This window comes from Heterocephalus glaber, unplaced genomic scaffold (assembly GCF_053883595.1).
Source record: "Heterocephalus glaber isolate CG9 unplaced genomic scaffold, H.glaber_assembly_v1.0 deba00001556, whole genome shotgun sequence".
In the NCBI taxonomy this organism is placed as follows: domain Eukaryota; kingdom Metazoa; phylum Chordata; class Mammalia; order Rodentia; family Bathyergidae; genus Heterocephalus; species Heterocephalus glaber.
The window spans coordinates 3,399,789-3,419,347 of record NW_028258347.1 but is presented as its reverse complement, the minus strand read 5'-3'; the positions used below and the strand labels follow the sequence as shown (position 1 = coordinate 3,419,347).

The window sequence follows — 19,559 nt, the reverse complement described above, 5'->3', positions numbered from 1 at the left end:
TTAAATTTATTTACCTGGAGTTTTTGCTGCAATGAGAACTGTTAACGTATGAAGGTACTTATTTGCTAAATCTGACTCTCAAGTTCAAAAATGTGTGCTTTCACTTGTGTTAGATCTTAAACTATGAATACATAACTTTGCGGTTATCTTTTCGTAAAACATATTTTGATGATTAAGAAAATGTAAAGATAACTAGCAAGGGAAGTGAACAAATCATAGGCCAAGAATTATTCCAATGCAATCGACTGAGTGGGCCCTGGAGAAGCGAGGACTGCAGCATCTTGGACATCAGTGACTGTAGTCTTGGACGTCAGTGACTGTAGTCTTGGACGTCAGTGACTGTAGTCTTTTCCAATGTAATAGTTTTTTTCAGTACTGGGGACAGAGCCCAGGCCTAACTAGAAATCTCTTCTCATGTGAAAAATAATAGCACAAAAGTTTCTGGATTTGGTTTGTATTATTTTCTTTATAAAAGTTTCTACTATTTAAAATGGCATGTAGTAAAAGACAGGTGGCTCTGGTGCGTGTTATTACACTTTCATTTCCACCAAAATAAGGGAAACACATTTCAGGGGTATTTGAGCTTCTGGCTGCACATCAGCTGAACGCCAACTACTGTGGAAGGGTTCTGGTTGTTCCCCAAAGCCTTCTTATTAACAGTGAAACTGAAACTGCTCCCACAGCTGGGCCCTGCAAAAATACCATTTCCCAAATAACCAGTGTTCAGAAGTTGACTCCAACAGGACGCTCACCTTCCACTGGCGGCCACGGAGCACTGGGGAGAGGCCAGTGCAAGCCAGGAATGTGGTGCACAGCTGTAATCCCAGATGCTGGGAGGCTGAGGCAGGACAATGACAAGTTCAAGATGTAGTGCAACTCTGTCTCAAAATTTAAAAAATAAAAAGGGCTGGGGATGTAGTTCAGTGCGAAGGCTCTGGGTTCATTCCCCGGTACTGCAGATAAAAAGGAAGGGAGGAGGGAGGGAAGGAGAAGGAGGAAAGCAGAGGAGAAAGAAAATAGGTGAGCACAGTGGGGAAGCTGAATTTTTAAATTTAATTGAAATATAAATCCAACACATACGGTACACTGGATTTTGAAGATTTATAAAGATGTTAATTATAACAGTAATGTCTTTTATATTCCTTAGCAATTCAAATAATATTTTGACACTTGCTATGAAATATATTATTAAGCAGGTGTGGTGGTACAAGGCTGTAATTCCAGCACTCTAGAGGCTGAGGCAGGAGGATGCTGAATTCTAGGACAGCCTGAATTACTTAGGGAGACCCTCTCTCACAAAACCAAAAAAGGAAGGGAGGGAGGAAAAAACTGTTAAAAATAATTTAATTTTTTCTTTTTATATTTTTCCTGCTGCTCTTAGAAAATTTTAAATGTACCAACATTGCTCACATTATATTTCTTCCAGAGAGTTTGGATTTAGATCCTTTAAAACAATACAAACCATCTGGTTTTGGAAGATTTTTAAAGTTGTACATTAATTTGACTTCAAATTAAAATGCTGGGGATCATGTCCCACACTGAGACCAAGTGGTATCCGGACCATGTGAGCAGTAGGCATAACTCTAGGCTTAGACAGTAGAGAGGGTCAAATCCAAAACACGCAGCCTAGAGAATGTGTCGCTGAGCCAAGGCTGCAGAGCGAAGGCCGGCTGAGAGAACAGCACACGCCCTTCACAGTAAACGCAGGGAGAGTCTCGGGCTGAGGTTCAGCACCGAAGTTCAGGTGCCATTTAGAGACTGGAGAGATGAAACCCTGGGACGTAAACTAAGTGTCAGAGGGTGTGACTGAAAACAGTCCAAATTTAATCAGGGTTTCAGGCTCTCGTCAGAAAGACGCGACTGAATGAAATCCCCTGCAAAAGTATTTAATAGTAATGTATACTGGGAGGGCAAAGTAATTTTATTTAAGGAAATACATAAGGCATTTCAAAATAGAAATTTTTATCAATCAAATTTTAAATAATTTTCACAGCTAAAAAGAAATTAATAATAACATTTTTAAGCAACCACAACTGAAATAGACACTTGTTAAATCACTAGTAGATATTCCAAATTTGAAAGCAAGCTAAAGCTTATATTGAAAGATAAGTGATTTCAAAATTCCTAAGTAGACTCTAAGTTCTTTGGCCCCACACAATATGCTCTTTATACTTATTTGGGGTAACTTTACAGCTATGTCCAAACATAATGTGTCGATAACCCCGGGTCACAGTCCCGGGTTTGATGACTTGGGTTTTGTCATTCACATTTTCAGACCTGAAACTGTCACATTCCGGGCTTCAATCACTCTGCCCACTTCCAAACCCCAACGGTCCATCCTCTAAGTCAGACAGGAAGAGGAAAGAGAGAGGGGAAGAGACTGCCCGACAGCCTCTGCAGAACCTCCCGGGAGGCAGGGGGTGTAGACAGAGACTGTTCCTGCTGTTCAGAGACGACTCCTTCTGAAATCCTGTCGTTCTTCCCCGGCACGTATACCTCTGGCTGTGCAGTGAGCGAAGCACGCTGCACTGGGCTGTCTCTGAGGAGTCTGCACTGCACAGTGAGGCTCATTGCGCCGGGCTCGAGTGCTCAACCTCATGCTCTTCACCCTGCAAATGACTCCACCTGCAGAACTTCCTGCTTTCTAAACTCATTAAGGGCACCTGTGTAACAGGCGGCGCTGCAATGTGGGAACAGGGTGCAGAAATCAGGACAAGGCCGTGATTCGGAGGAGGGAGAGCCATCAGGTCACCTCCGGAGCGGCACACTGTACCCCAGTGGAATAAGCCAGCGAACCAAGTAGCTTAAATGCAAACCTTAGACCAGGAGGGGAAGATGAGGACTCAGGCTAACCAAAGGGAGTGGGTGCCAGGAAGCTGTGCAGCTTGGGCTGGGGCATTTTGCAGGCGAACAGGGTGTGGCAGGGAGGGGCTGCACTCCACAGCCTGGGCCAGATCAGTGCGACAGGATGGGAAGGCTGGCCTTCCCAAACAATTCCACAGATTTCTCCTAACCCATACATCTGGCCTGTCAATATGCTTCCCCAATTCTATACCCCAACTACTGAATAAAAAGAATTACTTGTACGGCTTAAAAAGCCTCTACATTTTGGCCTGCATCTCTGCTTGTTTACGCTGGTTTGGTTCCCACACGTCCTTCACTCCCCTTCTTTCCTGCCTCTGGCAAAATCCACTCATCTTCACAGGGCAGTTCAAGCTTCACCTCAGTGCCACATGACTCCGCTCCAAGGCGCTCTGTGACATTTTCTCTGACACATCTGCCCCGTCTCTCCCACAAAACCAGGCTCTGCTTTCATCCACCCTATCCTGCTTCATCGAGGTATTTTTAAGTGATATTAACTTTGTTTCCTCCAGGCCTTAAATCATCTAAGAAGCAAAGTATCTTTAAGAGATGAAAGTGTGATCAAGCATTCGGCCAGTGCCCTGCAAAGTAGATTCTCCACGGACATGGACTGACTGGAGATGTCTGCAGTGAGCTTTATATACTGAAACAGGGACTGGATGTCATGAATACGGGCAAGAAAGGCAGAGTAAGAAGTTAAAGGGACAAAGCAAAGCTCTGTTCTTATTTATCACCACTATCCTCCAGCACCTGGCAAAAGCCCCTAGGAGGAAATGGACCTGCTTCCCCGGATACAAGTGCATTCTGAAAGCACCCAGCAGTCTCCTCCCTGCAGACACAGTGCCAATGCCTGGTATTGTGCTAGGGTCCCGAGATGCTGCCGGAACTGCTCTGACTGGTCAACAGTGTTTTCTGCGAGAGGACTTGATGTACTTGTCCTAGGCTAATGACACATGGGAAGGACTGGCACTTGCGCGCAGAAGCTCTTAAACAGGCTGAGATGGGTGGAGGTGTCTCCTCTCAGCTACGAGGCAGGTGATGCTGCACAGGCAGGCTCCAGGCCCACTGAGCTCCAGAGAGTTGAGGCAAAGGGGCCCTGTCCACGATGGACCCCAGCATGTGGGAGGCGTGACCTGCTGTGATCCAGGTCCCACCTTAGTCTAACTTATCATTTTGTGAGCATTTATGTGTGAGTTGTGATCACAAAATATAGTATGTAAAATTTTTAAAAATGATTCCAGTAAATGACACAGTGCCACAAATGCCCCTCAAAATCTCAGCCCTCGCTTTGAACACACTGACCCCATCGTTCTTGCCTTCTGAAGCAGCTCTGGAGCCCTCTTGTATGACTGTCATTACTTGCGCTGCTGCAGCTGCCTTGATGTCCTCAACTGATTCAAAGCATTGACCTTTCCTGGTCACTTTGACAGTGGGGAAGAACCACAGGTCACACGGGGCCAGCTCTGGTGAGCAAGGTGGATGAGGACGTGCTGTAGTGTCCTTATTGGCCAGAAATTACTGTAAATGCTTTAATTTGTTCAGGACATCAAAGCACCCAGGAAAAGACACTCAGGAAAGAGGTCTTCCAGAATGGCTTCAGAAATAACAACAGCAATGAAATAAGTGTGTTCGAAGCAAGGGCGAGTATTTTGAGGGGGACTAGTGGCAATGTGTCTTGTACCATAAGAGTTTTTATTTTTAATTTAAGCATTAAGCATATTTTTATCACACTCATATATGAGATCAAATAGCATCATTACATGTGAACATACTCATATATACAACACACACATAGATAGACAGACAGACAGACAGCTTTCTTATGTTTTGCTTCTCAGTGTCCCAGGAAGGATAAGAAGGAAGAATGTGTCAATCTGGAAAGATTCATATGAGTCTATCCTTCTGTCAACGAACAAGATTTTTTTCTGGTTTTTCTTTCCTTCTTTTTGTTTGCTCAGAAAATTGTCATCTTAGTTTTTAAAACCCACAAATATCGATACTTCAGATCATACTGGCTACGGCCATGTCCCACCTTTGAATACTTCTGGTTAGACATATCCATCTTCGCATTATCTCCTATTTGATTCCACTCTTCTGTTATGTTCTACAAAATGCTACAGAAAACACAGGTGTTGTAGAGACAGAGATTGTACTCAGGACTGATTCCTGTGAGCACCTGATTTCCCCAGTCTCCCCCTGACAGGCACCAATAAGCCTCAGCAAATCTGACAGAGAAGGCAGAGGAAGATCATACTTACAGTAAGCAAACATGCGGCTGCCTATGAACTAAAGGAATTAGTTTCTTTGCCCGGCTTCTTTAGCTCCACCACTGGATCTGGACGCTCTGTCTGCCAAGACGATCGCCTGCTTCCTCCGGTTAAACCTCTGCCCAGAGGGCATGAGGAATCTTCACTGTTCTTTGTTAACTGCCTTCATCTTGTACATTTCTCCCTGCCCCTTTCCCAAGGAGTTCTTAGATGAAAGATTTGCCTCTGTGGAAAAGCACTCGTATTTTCACTAGATCTTGTGGAAACAGCTAGCACAGTGCCCAAGGAAGGGCAGGTATTTAGTAAGTGGCAGCGTTCTTTCCCCTCGGAAAAGTGTCTAATCCAAAGCACAGCAATACGTCTTAATCAAAGAGAAAACGCAGTGAAAACGTCAGCATCTCTCTGAGCTCTGTCCTCCTGATCACCGGCTCCAGTGACTCGGCCTTGACTGAGTGAAGTGTCCGATGCAGACAGGAATGCCAGGGGCTGCAGGTGCAGCAGCGCGGAGCTCAGGTGGCTCCCAGGAGGCTCCCGGTGACAGTGCCTCCCCAGGCCATGCTGATGGGGAGCAGAGCTGCCATCCAGCCTGGGCCCCTGCACTGCACTGGGGGGCCAAGACTAAGTTGTTAATTTAAGGGAAACCAATGTTACTGCAGCCTCTGCTACCAGCTCAGGTCAAAACAGAAAGACGGAAATTATACACGGACCTGCAGCACACCCGCCCCAGCACGGCACAGAACTAGAGGTGTGGCTGGAGATGGCGCTGTCTTGGCTTGAGCCTTCTCTCTGGAACCTGCCTCAGCCAAGGACCAACCTCGAGGACCACAGAGACAAAAATGCACAGCCCATCAGGGCAAAGGCTGCCCACAGAATGCATTTAGGCTGCAGCATTTACACAGGCCTCTCCACTGCACTCCAGGACAGCCCTGGACTTTCACCTTCCACGGATGAGAACGGAGAAGCAGAGCTCAGGTGGGGCTGGTTCTGTAGGCATCTCCCGTTCGATGATGGTAGCAGTTGAGGAGGGCACTGGGCAAGTTACTTTTCTTCGCCTCTGTGACTCACCTATAAAATGGACTTCTAATAGTACCTTCCTCCTGGAGTATCAGAAGGAGTAAGTGAGAAAATACCTGCAGACCTCTGAGGCCAGGGGCTTGCCTGTTTGCAGGCATCAGCCAAGGTTCGGAAAGACCTCACTGTCATTACTGTGTGCATCAACACCACTGTTACCCAGCAGGTCCTGGCGCCATCACTAAACCTGTTCCATAGCTGCTTTTAGGAGCAGCTGCAGGAAGGGCGAGAGGGAGCCATTAGGGAGCGCACCCATAGCTGGGGAGCTGACAGAGCCTTTGAGGGCTTCAAAGCAAGAAGGGAAGTGAAAAGGAGGCGGGGCAGCAGAAGCTGCTGACAGACCCGGAGGCCACAGGAGCTGCTGGTGGGGCGGCATCGGCAACTGGCAACCGGCAGGAGCCCAGGACCAAGAACAGGACACGGCTGCCATGGTGCAGTCTTCCCTAGTGAGCGAAGCACACGTGGGAACCAAGTCCGGGAATTGGCGGAAGCAGCCAGCCTGGAACAACCCCTGGGCCGGCTGCGTGATTTCCACTCCAGGAGCAGGATTGGTCTGCGCCACCCCAACATGTCGGGGAGACTGATGACATTTCACCTCAGTTCACTCCGGCCTAAGGACAGACGGCGTCCTCTCCCCACGGGCTTAGCACTCTGACGGCACCAGGAACTTTTTCACTGCACATGGCAGGCACTCAGGAACTCTCGGATGAAAAATAAAGAATTGGAGGACATTTCAGCTCTAAGTTCTGATTCATTAAGAAACCTGTGCTAAACAAAATGACCAGATCCCATCACCCCAGTCGGATGACAACACCGTGGTGTAACACATCATGCGCTGCACAGTAGGCTGCCGCCCGTCATGCCCTTTCCTTCTGGAGTGCTGTGGTTCAGTTGTTCTCACTTAGTAGGTATGGCGGAGAAATCCAATGTGTAATAAGTACTAACATGTTTTATAACTGAGGTTTCAGCTGATGCCATTTACCTCCCATTTATTGTCTTTGCTTGATCATTATACCAAACATGAAGACTAAACACTATGCCTTGTAACATACACAGCTACTCTATTCTTTAAGTGTGGGCACACCCACTTATCTTCAGGGATTCATTTGAATATCTATGCTTTTCCAGGCAGTGTACCAAGTGTTGGAGTTACAAGGCAGCCTTCCTTCTACTCGCCTACACTCTGCGGGGAGGCAGGTATAGTAAGTCCAGTCCTCCAATATATAATAGTGCAGTGATAAAGGAGAAACAGTGTTGCAAAAACCCTAAAGACAGACGTTAATCAGAACGGTCCAAAGATCGTGAATGCTCTCTAAAAGCTGATGCATAAACTGTTTTGAAGAACAAGTAAAGGTTAGCTTGAGTGGCCCAGTGCTCAACTCCAAAAGCAAGGGCTGCTTTGGCATTGCAGGGGTGAGAGTTTAAGTCTACTCCCTTCCATTTACCTGCTTATCAAAAAACACAGTCACATCCCATGGAAATGGAGAACTTTAAGAAGATTTAGAACTTTAAGAAGATATCGCTCCATGAAGTACTTTACAATTTATTTGTGTGACACTCCAGGCAACACTGGCAACCATGCCGCACTGCACAAATACAAGACCCACAGCTCACGGACAGCACGCGGGCCTGGACACACCTGGGCTCAGTGTTTACGGCTTTCCTTACCCCAGCACCGGGGAGAAGTGAGCCTGCAGACAAATCTGCTCCGGAGATGCCTTCTAATAGATTAAAATGGGAGCGTGTGCTAGACCGGAAATCCAGGCACAGCTTCCTTCGATAAGAAAAGCATTTGAGGGGAGGGGAAGGAAAAGCAAAAAGAATGAAGATGTGCTGTGTACATGTACCAGCTTCCCACGAGGAATGCAGTATATAAATTATTTTGAATCTAGGAACTGAACACTAATACAAAATTTTAATTTCTGAAAAAGAGAAAAAACTCATCTTGGATTTTGGCACCAACTCCTTATACTGTCACAGGCCAGAGAGAATTGTCAGTCCATTACTTTGCAAAGCACTGAACTAAATGCCAACTGCATAAACACAATAGTTCTCTTTCCTGTACACTCAGTATGGAGTCCAGCAATCATTCCTACGTTAACTACTACCATTTCTTTGGCAGTATCTTCAAATATTTCCAGTCGGAACAACACTCTGCTGCCCTTGCAGTCACGGTCCCGACAATCTATGTCACGGGGCGGCTGCTACTGCCCACTCGAGTCGCGGCCTCGCCCAGTGGCGAAGCTCGCACTGCCACTCACTGGACTGGAGGCGGGGACTTCCGGGTTCACCGCCCTCCAGCGACTTCCCTGGGCTCCGGGACTCCTGCGGCTCCCGTGGCTCTCCCTCTCCTTCCTGCCCATCCTGTCCCCACCTGCAGGCCACCTGGACTCCTTCTCCACCTGGGGCCCACGACTGCGGCCCTTCCCCACACCTGTCGCGTCCCATCGCCTTGTTAGACTTCGCTTTCTTCCACGCCTGTCTGCGCGTGCTGAGCTGCAGATAGTCTGTATAAACGCCACTGTGCTGTGTGCAAGCGAGGGCATCTTTCCATTGATTCACTACCTTATCCTCCCATGTGTGACAAAGAGCAGGCCATCAGTACAGGTGCCGAAGGAAAGAAAGAATGAATGAATGAGCTGGGAATTCCTGAGACACAGAATAAAAACACCGTACAGCTGCCTGAAATGTATTATGCAAACATGTATGTTTGTGTTGGGGGAGGGGGGTCCTATATGAATCTGAGCAGATCCTCAATCGTGTGAGGCCACAGGAAACAGCTGGCCCTTCCCTGTCACCCAGATGTTGCTCCCCAAAGGTTCGCGCTGCTCTGGCCTGAAAGAGCGCCTCCCGTGCAGCAGGATCTCAGCAGCAAACAGCAGGGTACGATGCCCGGGCTTTCTGGCAGCGACTTGCCAAGCTTTACCATAAGCAGGGTTCCTAAGTTTACTGTCACCACCCAGGTTCTGCAAGCCTACCGCTCGCTCTGATTCTGCGAAATGTCAGGAGGCTCCTCGTCCTCTGCCAGCACTGGCCACGCCACGGCAAATCCTCGCCGCTCAGGCCCTCGGTCGGGCTCCCTGCAGCTCGGGGGTGGCCTCCGTGCCGGGCACGCTGCATGGCCACAGGATGCACCGCAGCCCTGCCCTTGTGGGAAAACTCTGTTAGCAGCCTGAGCTCCAGCTGCAGGCACCTCCGAGGGCAACATTCCCGCTGGTGGAACAGCCTGCGAGGAGGCTGCGTGCGTGAGCTCCACGGGCTTCGGGAACGGTGGTACCGGACTGTCACTGCTGACATTCAGTTGTCCCCCGAAGCCTCGCGTGCTCAGAGCAGGGGCTGCGGCAGGTGACCGGTCACCAGCCGTGATGTGCTCCATGGGAATGTATAGCTGAACGCAGGGCTGGGAAGTGAAGCCCCGCAAAGGAGGTGTCACGGGTGCTGCCTGGGTCTGCTTCTCCTCCCTCCTGCCGCGGTCGCCCTCCACTTCCCGCCCCACACCCTGACCAAGCCCCTGTGCCAGCCCCTCTGCCAGGCGCCCTGCCCTGGAGCCTGCTGACTGTGGGCTGAGACCTCTACAAACTGCAAGCTGAAGTAAACCTCACCTCCTCAGGGTTGTGGGTGTCTCAGTGTTGAGAGAAGTAACTGAGACACAAGTCAAGCGGCAGGGCAGGAGGCAACCCCAGTCCCACAGGAGAACGGTCACCCGGCTCCTTCAGCAGCCACTGTGGACCCGAAGGTCAGGACCATTTTTTCTTGTCAGGAGACGGCCCTTCCCGAAGCCCTCGCCCACATGGTGCAGCAGCTGCCCAGAGGCACGGGCCTGCCCCCTGGACAGGTGTCCACTGAACACGGTTTCCTCGGAGATCACTGGGCCGGAGACGCCATTCTCCCTAGGAGGTGGGGCCTGCAGGGTACACGCGGTGGTGTAGGCAGACGCCTGTGCAAAGTTGGGGCTGGCAGCCTGCTCCCCTCCAGACAGAAGTGATGCACCAGGATGTTTACAGCACACGACGGGAGAGGACGTCCTCTGGCCTCTGAATTACAGCACAGCCCATGTCTTCCCATAGCTTAGCAACCACATCCTACTTTTAGCTAGAGGGCTAATCTTATAACCCCTCAGCACGCCTTATTAGCTACAGGACAAGCACTGGAATGGGACAAGGGAGACCCAGAGATACTGTGGATGGCCCACCCTCCTTTTAGTCAAAAACAACCCTCATTTACATATGGTTCATGTATCTCTTCAGGAATACATCATGGAAATCAAGCCACTCCCCAAAATTTCTTCAGAGTAGACCCCCATTCAGTTTTGCTTTCTAAGGTTTCAGTTACTCACGGTCAGCTATGGTCTAAAAACATGAAATGCAGAATAATTCCACAAAAGTGCAGCGCCCACACATGCGTAACTTTCATGACAGAGCAGTCACAGTAGTGACATTTATTGTCACTTGCTGATTGCTGCTGTGCCTGATTTATGAATTAAACTTTACCACAGGTGTACACAGTGAGGCAGGGCTCCTGGAAGCATCCCTGTGTGTAAGGCAGAGGGCTGCAGGTTTTCACAAACGTCTGCTCTCCACTCTGGGCTCACAAGACCCCAGCAAGGCTCATGCACAGCACCGTATTCTGTACCTTCCCCTCTCTAAGAGGAAACGTCTGTAAGGAGTGGACACGGAGGATACCAAACAGCCGGGCTGTGGTAGTTTCCTATGCAAAATGACCAACTCATGTTTTCGAGCTACTCAACGGCCAAATGAGAACATGAATGGCTCTTTGCTGAGTTCCTAGAGCTAGAGGGTCGACAAGATAATTTGCCTTTTATTATTTTACCACTTGTCCCTCTAACCTTGTTACTCCTGTTAGAGACCATTACTGGGGCTGTACTATCTTATTTCTTGAACAACAGGAACATCTCATGCTAAAAGCAAATACATGACAAATAAAGGTATCCATGGATTTCAAGTGGCCAGGCAGTAACTAGGAGGCGGCCAGCTACCTCTCATGTTTGTCTCTGGCATACACAGCAACCCGAGTGTCTCCCTTCTGTATGGGGGAAAATCCAGCACTCTGCTATCTCAGCATGTAGAGCGCTTGCAGTAAAGCGTCCAACGCTATTTAAAGGAAATGGCGAGAAAAAGCCCCACACCTCTGGTCTCTCTCGAAAGCTCTTCCTGACTCTGGTGGCGGGAGGCCACCTCCTTCACACCGGGCAGGGCCCTCTTCAGCCCTCGCTTCCCGCTGCCACCTCAGTGCAGGGACAGCTGTTACGGGCAGCCCTGAAGAAGAAAACACACCCACCCAAACTAGCTTAGTTGGAAGCAGAAATAAGAGTTCAAGCAGCAGAAGGGGTCAGGCATCCTCGGGTTCCCAGGGGTCCTCAATCCCCAGCGGCTGCCCCTTCTCAGTCCCTTCCTGTCACCAAGAGGTCACACATCTGCCCCACGGGCAGAGGCTACAGGTGACAGTGCTGGGGCTACGGAGTCAAGTGTGCTGGCAACAGCAGCAGGCGGGCAGGACTGGGCGAGTGGACTGCAGGGCGAGGGAGCCCACAGAGGGAGGCGGTGTAGACTGAGGCCACATCGCAGTGGGATCTTAGCAAAGCAACCCGCTGCCAAGTATGGCCTGCGTGCTGACATGGTGTGTAACGGCACCAAACAGGAAAACAGCACCGCGCACGGCCCGGGTGCCCGCTATGTCTGCAGGACCTTCCGAAGTCCCTGCTGCCCTGCAAAACCAGCAGGATACTCCTGCCTCTGCTCACTGCAGAGCAAGGACCTGGGTACAATAAGGAGCATGCAGCCTTTGCTCGAAGCTCTGGGGACTCACAGAGCTGCTGCTCGCAGCATCAAAATGCAGGATGCTTGTTAATGTCCAATACCCAGAATATCCAGAAATACAGACTGATGAGCTAGGCATGGAGGTACACACATGTAATTCTAGCACTCAGGAGGCTGAGGCAGGAGGATTGCAGGCATGAGGCCAGCCTGGGATACATATAGTAAGACCTTGTCTCAAAAACACCAAAAACAAAAGAAAACAAACAAAAAGACTGACTCTCTATGAAATCATATAATAAGCTGCTAACTAGTTAATGCCTGCTGGTAGTTAATACTAAAATGAGGCAGAACTGCTTGATTATAGACAAAATTGTGCCATTTCAAAGTAATACTCAGATGAAATAAAAACTGCACTTACATTCTTACTCAAATAACTGAAAGATTGCAAGGATTTTTAACTCAGAGTACTGACAGGCGGGGCAGGGACACATGGGTGTTCGGGCCCATATTTGCTAACCAAATGGGGAATGCAAGTTTTTTCCATAAATTCATACATAAATGAGATTGTCATCCCCCAAAAGGATTTCTGTTGCAAGTTATTTCAATTCAGTTACAGTAGTAAAACCTTCATACTCTTATGAGAAAGTCAAACTAAACAGGTAAACTACGGCACCAAACTGACAAGCAAACCCCTGAGCATTTTTAATGCCTTCCCTTTCTTGAAGACTGAAGTTCACGTTTAACAGCTTTTCACAATGGAAACTTCACAAAGACTTCCTCAAAGGCGCGGCAAGGGCAGGCGGTCCAGAGCCCCGGGCTCAGCACCTCGAGACAGACATTCACCTTTGCTCTGAGCCGGAAACTGGCACCCGAAGCAAAGGCTCCGTCCTGGTGCACCTGTGCCACGGTGGACGTGTCAAGCCCGCGCTTAGGAGAAGACCTCCTGTCTGCTAAGCCCAGGCACCGACTTGTCTCATAATGCCGGTAAAGGGAAATCGATCCTGTCACCACTGCTGCAAAGACCAAGCTCCTCGGCCTCCCGAAGCTCCAGGCGGTCCTCCCTGGCTTCCGTTCCGCCTCCCTGGATGCCACCCTAACGTGCCCAGCCCCCAGCCTGCTTTCCTCACGGGCGCACCCTTTGTCCTCTGCTCCTCCCCGTGGTCCCAGGCAGCCGGACCTAGGAGCCCTGTGCCCAGCGCCTCTTCCGCTGGCTTCCGGCCCCTCCGGCCGCATCACCCCATCCCCCAGTTAGACTACCGCCTGCTCAGGGGGATGCACTGCTTTGCCCCAACCGTCCCTACCTTACCCGTTTCCAAGGGGACGCCTGCCTCCAGCTTGGAGGAGACACCCACCGTCAGAAGGGTGTGGCATGCTGGCGGCAGATGCTGGCCACAGGGCGCCCAGAGAAAAGTGGGAAAAAATAGAAAAGTCCCAGGCAGCCTAAGACGGCTGTTTCCTCCCGTAAACACATTTTTGCCGGGATATATTTTGATTTGGTGCATTTCAGTGTGATCTGCATTCCCGGAACACACAGTGAGAGCATTTTAGTCCCTTCGGGAAATTCCTACATCTTTGTGCTGTTCCTCAGGCCCCAAGGAGGTCAGCAATAGAAGTTAAACAAAGCAGGTATTATCCCCAAACAGGCAAGACTTCCTGTCGGTTCCCATCTGAACTGAGCCCCCTGGGATGTTTAGGAAGTCTGCCTTGGGATGGGTGTGAATATGAAGTAGAATCCCACTCAGGGGAAGCAGTGCCCACTCCTCAGGACCTGGGGTCCCCAGGAGGCCCCAGCTGGCATCCGATGATGGCTCTGGAGTGACAGCCCTCCCTCGGAACAAGGAAAGTTTAAAGGAAAAGAAGCAGAAGAACGGAGAGCCTGGCAGGGGAGAGGTGATCATTGAAATCAAACCTAGCCTGCCAGGGAACCAATCCGACTGCCAGAGGGAAGCGTTGCTCCAGCTCTGATGTCAGCTGTGGTCCTCGCACCGGAGCCTGAACCGCCAGGCGATCCATACCACACCCACATGCCCCTGGGACAGAGACCCAGAGCGGGAGGATGGGCCAGGGACCCAGGCCCACCCCTAGGCAAGACTACAGGGTGGCACGGGTCTCGCTGCACTCGCTGGGCTCCTCCCAAGGGTGCACGACCTGCTCTGTCCCCGTGTTTCTCCCTGCGGACCAGCCCAGGGCTCAGCTGGGCCCTGAAGCACCGGCTGGACGGTCTCAACCAGAGCCACAGGAGCGCAGGACCCTGGGGTTGCTCACAGCCCAGGACGGCATCCGAGGACAAGAGGCTGTGACCTTCACGGAAACTCAGCGCAAACTGTAAGAGGAGAACCTGACTTGCTGTGTGCACCTCTATTGATATCTGACATAACAGCGCTGATGTTTCCATCTTTTCAAAGTTGTGAGGAGCATAAATGACCAACAAATAGCCGCAAATAACTAAGGGGACGTGTTCTTTTCTGTGCCTCCCAGTGGTGCTGAAGTCACTGGCAGAGCTAACAGCACTGTGGTTTTTGACTCAGCTTCACAATAATGAAAAGGCTAAATTTCGGGCAGAGGTTAGTAAACAAGAACAGTCATTTTCTGACTGAACTCCACCTACCTGCTCATGGGAAGCTTAGTGCTAGAAGGGTATTCTGGAAGTTCGTTCTAGAGGACGTTAGTCGAACCGTAAAAGTCCTTTAACTTTGAAGAACTATAATTAACTTGATGGAAGTTCAGAGTAGAGGAAAGTTACACGTGCATTTATGGAGGCCTTTACCTTTTGATACTAGAGTAGCCTGTAAAGGAGCAGTATTTCTGTGCGTGAACCACACCCTCGGAGAGGACACAGGCTGTCCCTTTTGGGGAAGTCTGGGTCAGGCAGCGTGGCTTCCTGCTTTCCCTGCCCCAGTCTCTGAAGCCCTTCCTGCTTCCCAGGGAACGGCCCAGCCACTAGCGGCCCACAAGTCCATGAGTTTCGTGACGCTTCCCGGCTCCAGCCAGCAGGGAGCCCCGCGACCCCGGCACAGCGGTGGGTGCGGCCATCGTCCTCTACTGCTCTGATGGCTGAGGGAAGGCCCAGTGACTGTCCCCGCCACTGGGCTGACCGACATCCAGTCACTTCCAATCTGGGCCAGTCACGCACTCTGCGGCGACCCACGCTGCAGGTGCCTGGTCCCGTCTCGGTGTCTGTCGGCCCCGGCCTGGCTGGGAACCACACCCCACACTGGCACAGTCCCCTCTGCCAGGCTCTGCCCTCCCAGTGGCCAATGGCATTTGCACAGGCGGGGTCTGCGGCCTATTCCCACGGGAAGGGTGTCACCCCTCGCCCTTGTGGAACCCTGTGGGCCGCTGAGCCAAAGTCCTGCCCAGGAACCTCACCCTAACTGACCCTGGGAGCCCACACTTGGCTTGTGAGAATTGAAACATTTAACCACTTTCTTCTCAATTTTTACATTTTTTAATTGTGGGCAACACACATAAGAATTTACCATCTTACCCACATTTTGTAAGCGACAGTTCAGCAGCAGCAATTCCACATACACGGAGGTGCAACCATCCCTCCATCCACTTGTAGAGCCCTACATCTTGCAAAGCTGCACCTCGGCTCCGAGGGTAACAAGGGTTTGTTTCTTCCTGTCCAGAATGCACCACCAAGCTTGCTGACGCCCCGTAGTGTCCCCGCCCAGCATGATGTGCTCCCGTGACAGACCACATGGCACCTGGGGCCACCACTGCACATGTGCTGCTCCTGCCCCAGGCTCTCACTTGCCTTCATCTCCAGTCCCCTTCCCCTCTGATACGTCCTGAGGACTGAGGCCTGAGGACTGAGGCCGGGCAGAGCTGCTCCTCCATGAGGCACCACCCTCCCAAGCTTCCATACCTCATCCTCCCCTGCAAGCCTATGAACTCCTCTGTCACTATCTGATCATTCATGTTCTGCTTAAATTAACCCGAATTGGTTTCTGTTTGATTTAGTTCCGTAACTCTATAAATCACAACACTGAGATGTGAGACTGGCTTTGTCTGAGTGCTTCCCTTCTGAGTGCAGCTCTGAGCGAGGGCCCATGGAGCTGCAGCACTCTGCCTATGCTAATGTACCGAGCGGCTCAGAGCCACCCTGCACAGCCATCTAACGGATCTACTGTTGTTTCTGCAAACCTATGTGCTGGGCTCCAAAAGAAGCTGATGGAAAATGTAAAAGATTGATGGCACTGTTTTCTACTGTGTGCCGAACCCACTATCCCTTCTTTTTCATTTATTTACATTTTTGGCAGTACTAGGGCGTGAACCCAGGGGCTTCACACTGACCTACATTCCTCATCCTTTCTATTTTATTTTATTTAGTTAGTTAGCTAGTTATTTTAAGACAAGCTCTCACTAAATTACTAAGTTGCCCAGCCTGGGCTTGAATTTGCAATCCTTCCGCCTCAGCCTCCTGGAGTGCTGGGATTGCAGGTGTGTACCACCATACCGGCCTAAAACGTGTTTCATTTTCACTCATGTTAAGGACAGCAAAAATAAGTAGGAACTGCAAAACCAAAGAAAGTTTTCCCCATCACATTCAATGATCAAACATGATGTGTGCTTGTTAGGGAGACCCGAAGCTCTTAATAATCAGAAGCTGTGCCCATACAGCTTTGTTAAAATGACCTCTTTATAGGTTTTCCCAAAAATGACTGAATATTCCACCAGACCAGGCTGGGCCTGTATTTTCTTGGCTGTGAGTTTTGTATTTCACATTACTAAACTGGACCTTCACCGTTAACCTGGCTACTGGCCTTCTCTGCTCATTCATACCCACCCAAGGACTGCTGGTCTGAAATTCACACACAACCTGGCGAAGAGGGGACATCTCACTGCAGTGATACTTTGGTTATATCAACGATCACCTTCAACTTGCTTGGCCCTCGTAAGAATTTAAGATCCAAAATCAATCTACAGGTAACAAATGCTCTGCTGGTTTCTCAGTTTCTCACCTTTTGCACTCATTATTAAATGTCTCCCCTCCAACTGCCCCCGGTATGCTCAGTCTCATTTCCCAGAAGCCTGAAAGCTAACTTTAAAAATGCAAAGATAATATGAGTCTTTTTTCCCAACCTGAAACATTTTAAAATACAGTAAGGCACTTGCATTTATTTATGTTACCGAGCTACTTGGATGAAATGAAAACAGAAGAAAATATTTTTTTCATCCAAGCCACTTATCATGGCTGCTAACATTCTTCTGCTGAATGTGTGATGTGTGCTGTTGACATCTTGTCACTGTGATTTTATGCAAAGAGTTAAAAATAGATGGGAGACAAATCCTGAGTCCTTTAATATATCAATTCAAAAACGTAAGACCACATTTGATCTTGGAAAATGACTGCATTTGAAAGGCTTCATTTACAACAGCTCCCCAGAGGACTATAGAATTTAAAAAAATTTTAAAGACCAAACAAATGAACCTTCCTGGGATGTTCTGCAGGCTGCCCATGCTGACAGAAACTAGAAACTGCTTGTTGCATAAATCCGAGAAACCTCATTATCCACTGACATGTGGTGCCTAGAGGCTGGGCCTGCTGCCAGCGAAGGACGCCGCATCCGAGGATAAATCACTGAACATTAGATCATAACTTACATAATGACAGCTTTTTGATTGTTTTTTTCAGAAAACAGTAATCCTTTGACCAAGTATCTCGTGCAAGAAAATGTACTGATGTACTAATTTTTCCTTTAACAATTTGTAGCAAAATATAAACTGTTTACCCTGCAGACTTTAAGCTGTCTACCGAAGGAAGCGTACTCATGTGCTTTCATTTCATTCAATCTTGACAATTCTGATCGTTCACTAGACAGATACATTCATTACCAGTGCAGGAAGAAATCTCTAGGTTTTAAGCATGACCCACATGAAATGAAAACGGAATTCCAGTGTGTGTGTGGGGGGGGCAGACAGGCAAGTGCTACGTGATTTCTCATTAGTTATGTGGCTCACACAAAATCTGCTTCCTCCTGACAGCATCCCCTCCTGTCTATGGAAAACGCACCTCCCTACACGTGTGTCCCAACTCCTAGCTCCTGTGGGTTGGGAAGCTGGCGCTGTCCGCCAGAACGGAGCCAGCGGCATGTGAGGGGCAGCTGAGGGGCTCCAGAAAGGGCAGCTTCCTCTTTCCTCTGCGGGAGGTGTCAGGAGAGAAGCTCCTCCTGCAGATCTGAACCTGAGATTCTCACTGAGCCCTGTGAGCTGCAGCAGCCACCCCACAATCCCAGGGGCAGGGCCTGCTAAATGAGAACAGAGCCAAGGAAGTGGAATGGTCACACGCTGGGTCCCGCGTCAGGCCCCACCAGGACTCGGGTCAGTTACAGCCACGAAGTCAGTCATCTGCCCTCCAGCCACAGGAGCTTATCATTATCAGGCTTTCTGGTTCTTGAATCTGAACTGACCGAAGCACAAAGGACCCCGTTCAAGGGTGTAGCTGAAGAATCAGCGGTGTACAGAGACGAAGGGTGCCAGGTGGCATGCTAAGACTTTTACTGATCTCTTAATGCACACCGTCTGTAGGAATGATTCATAAAAGGTAGAAAAAAGTAGAAAGTCTTTGCCCAAATCTTAACACTTGGTACTGGAGAATGGAGATTTGAAATCAGACTTATCTGACAATAAGGAAAATGTTCTTCCAAAGTTTCCATCTGTTCTGGTTTCTAATTTTATAGCTTTCATTATTCCTATTGATTATATATTGGTCACCATGAACTACAAGCAGGACAACATATATAACATATTTGGCAATGAACAGACTGTGCCTAACAATAGGTTTTTATGTTTTTATTGAATCTGAAACTCTTCCAGAAAACACAATAAGAGCATGGAACTCATTTTAAAAGAATAACTGAATATCAGAACTATTACAAGGGCCAACCTTAATTTCCTGATCATCAAAAAAAATATTCTAATTAAATGACACTAACTATAGTGGTATTTTTAAAAAGACATCTTTACCTAAAGCCCTATTTATATTAATCCCAATCAGAAAAAAGAAAAGAGTGCTTGATCATTTTGATCATTTGGGTGAACACCTAAATTGAACTTCCACACAGATTTGGTTAGAGACCAGCTGGCTGCCTGTTTTGCGTATAGAAGACCTGGTGTAGAACAGCTGAGAAGTTCTGGAGCTGAATATGCATTTTTAAATAAGTAAACACACATGGATGTCATGAGAAAAGAAGTGTACTCTTCTTTTCTCATGACAAGGTGGACAAGGTTTGGGTAGAGAGAAAGATTTGGCGCAAGTGATGCAGAGTACGTACCACCGAGCAGGGATAGTTCACTGCAAAACCCTGAATCCCAGCCTCACCTTTCAAGGGGAACTCACATGCCTCCAAGTCTCAGCTGAACCTAGGAGCGACCCTGTAATTTTTTCCATCTTATTTGCTCACTGATTGCCCTTCTGCCTGAATCCCCCCTCCCCTGGCTGGACCGTGCCCATTCAGACCCCAGCACTAGATGGAGAGGCAAGCAACAGCACCAGCCCTTCATAGGTGCCTCTATGTTACAAATACTTCCTCTGTTCCTACGACTAACTCTGCAGAGAAGAAAGTATCTCATCTGA

General features: G+C 49.1%; 1 protein-coding gene across 10 annotated transcripts in view; it reads right to left on the bottom strand.

Moving 5' to 3' along the window:
- The window catches only part of Oxr1 (oxidation resistance 1), a 335,909-nt gene that overhangs the window by 311,387 nt on the left and 4,963 nt on the right, over positions 1-19,559 (bottom strand). The window contains exon 2 of one of the 10 annotated variants that reach the window (XM_087190803.1): positions 753-953. The exons of 8 other annotated variants lie outside the window; for them this stretch is intronic. The gene's annotated coding sequence lies outside the window, so the exon portion shown is untranslated. Of the gene's footprint in view, positions 1-752; positions 954-19,559 lie in introns of those variants that run through there. One more of the 10 variants, XM_087190804.1, reaches the window with a different exon arrangement.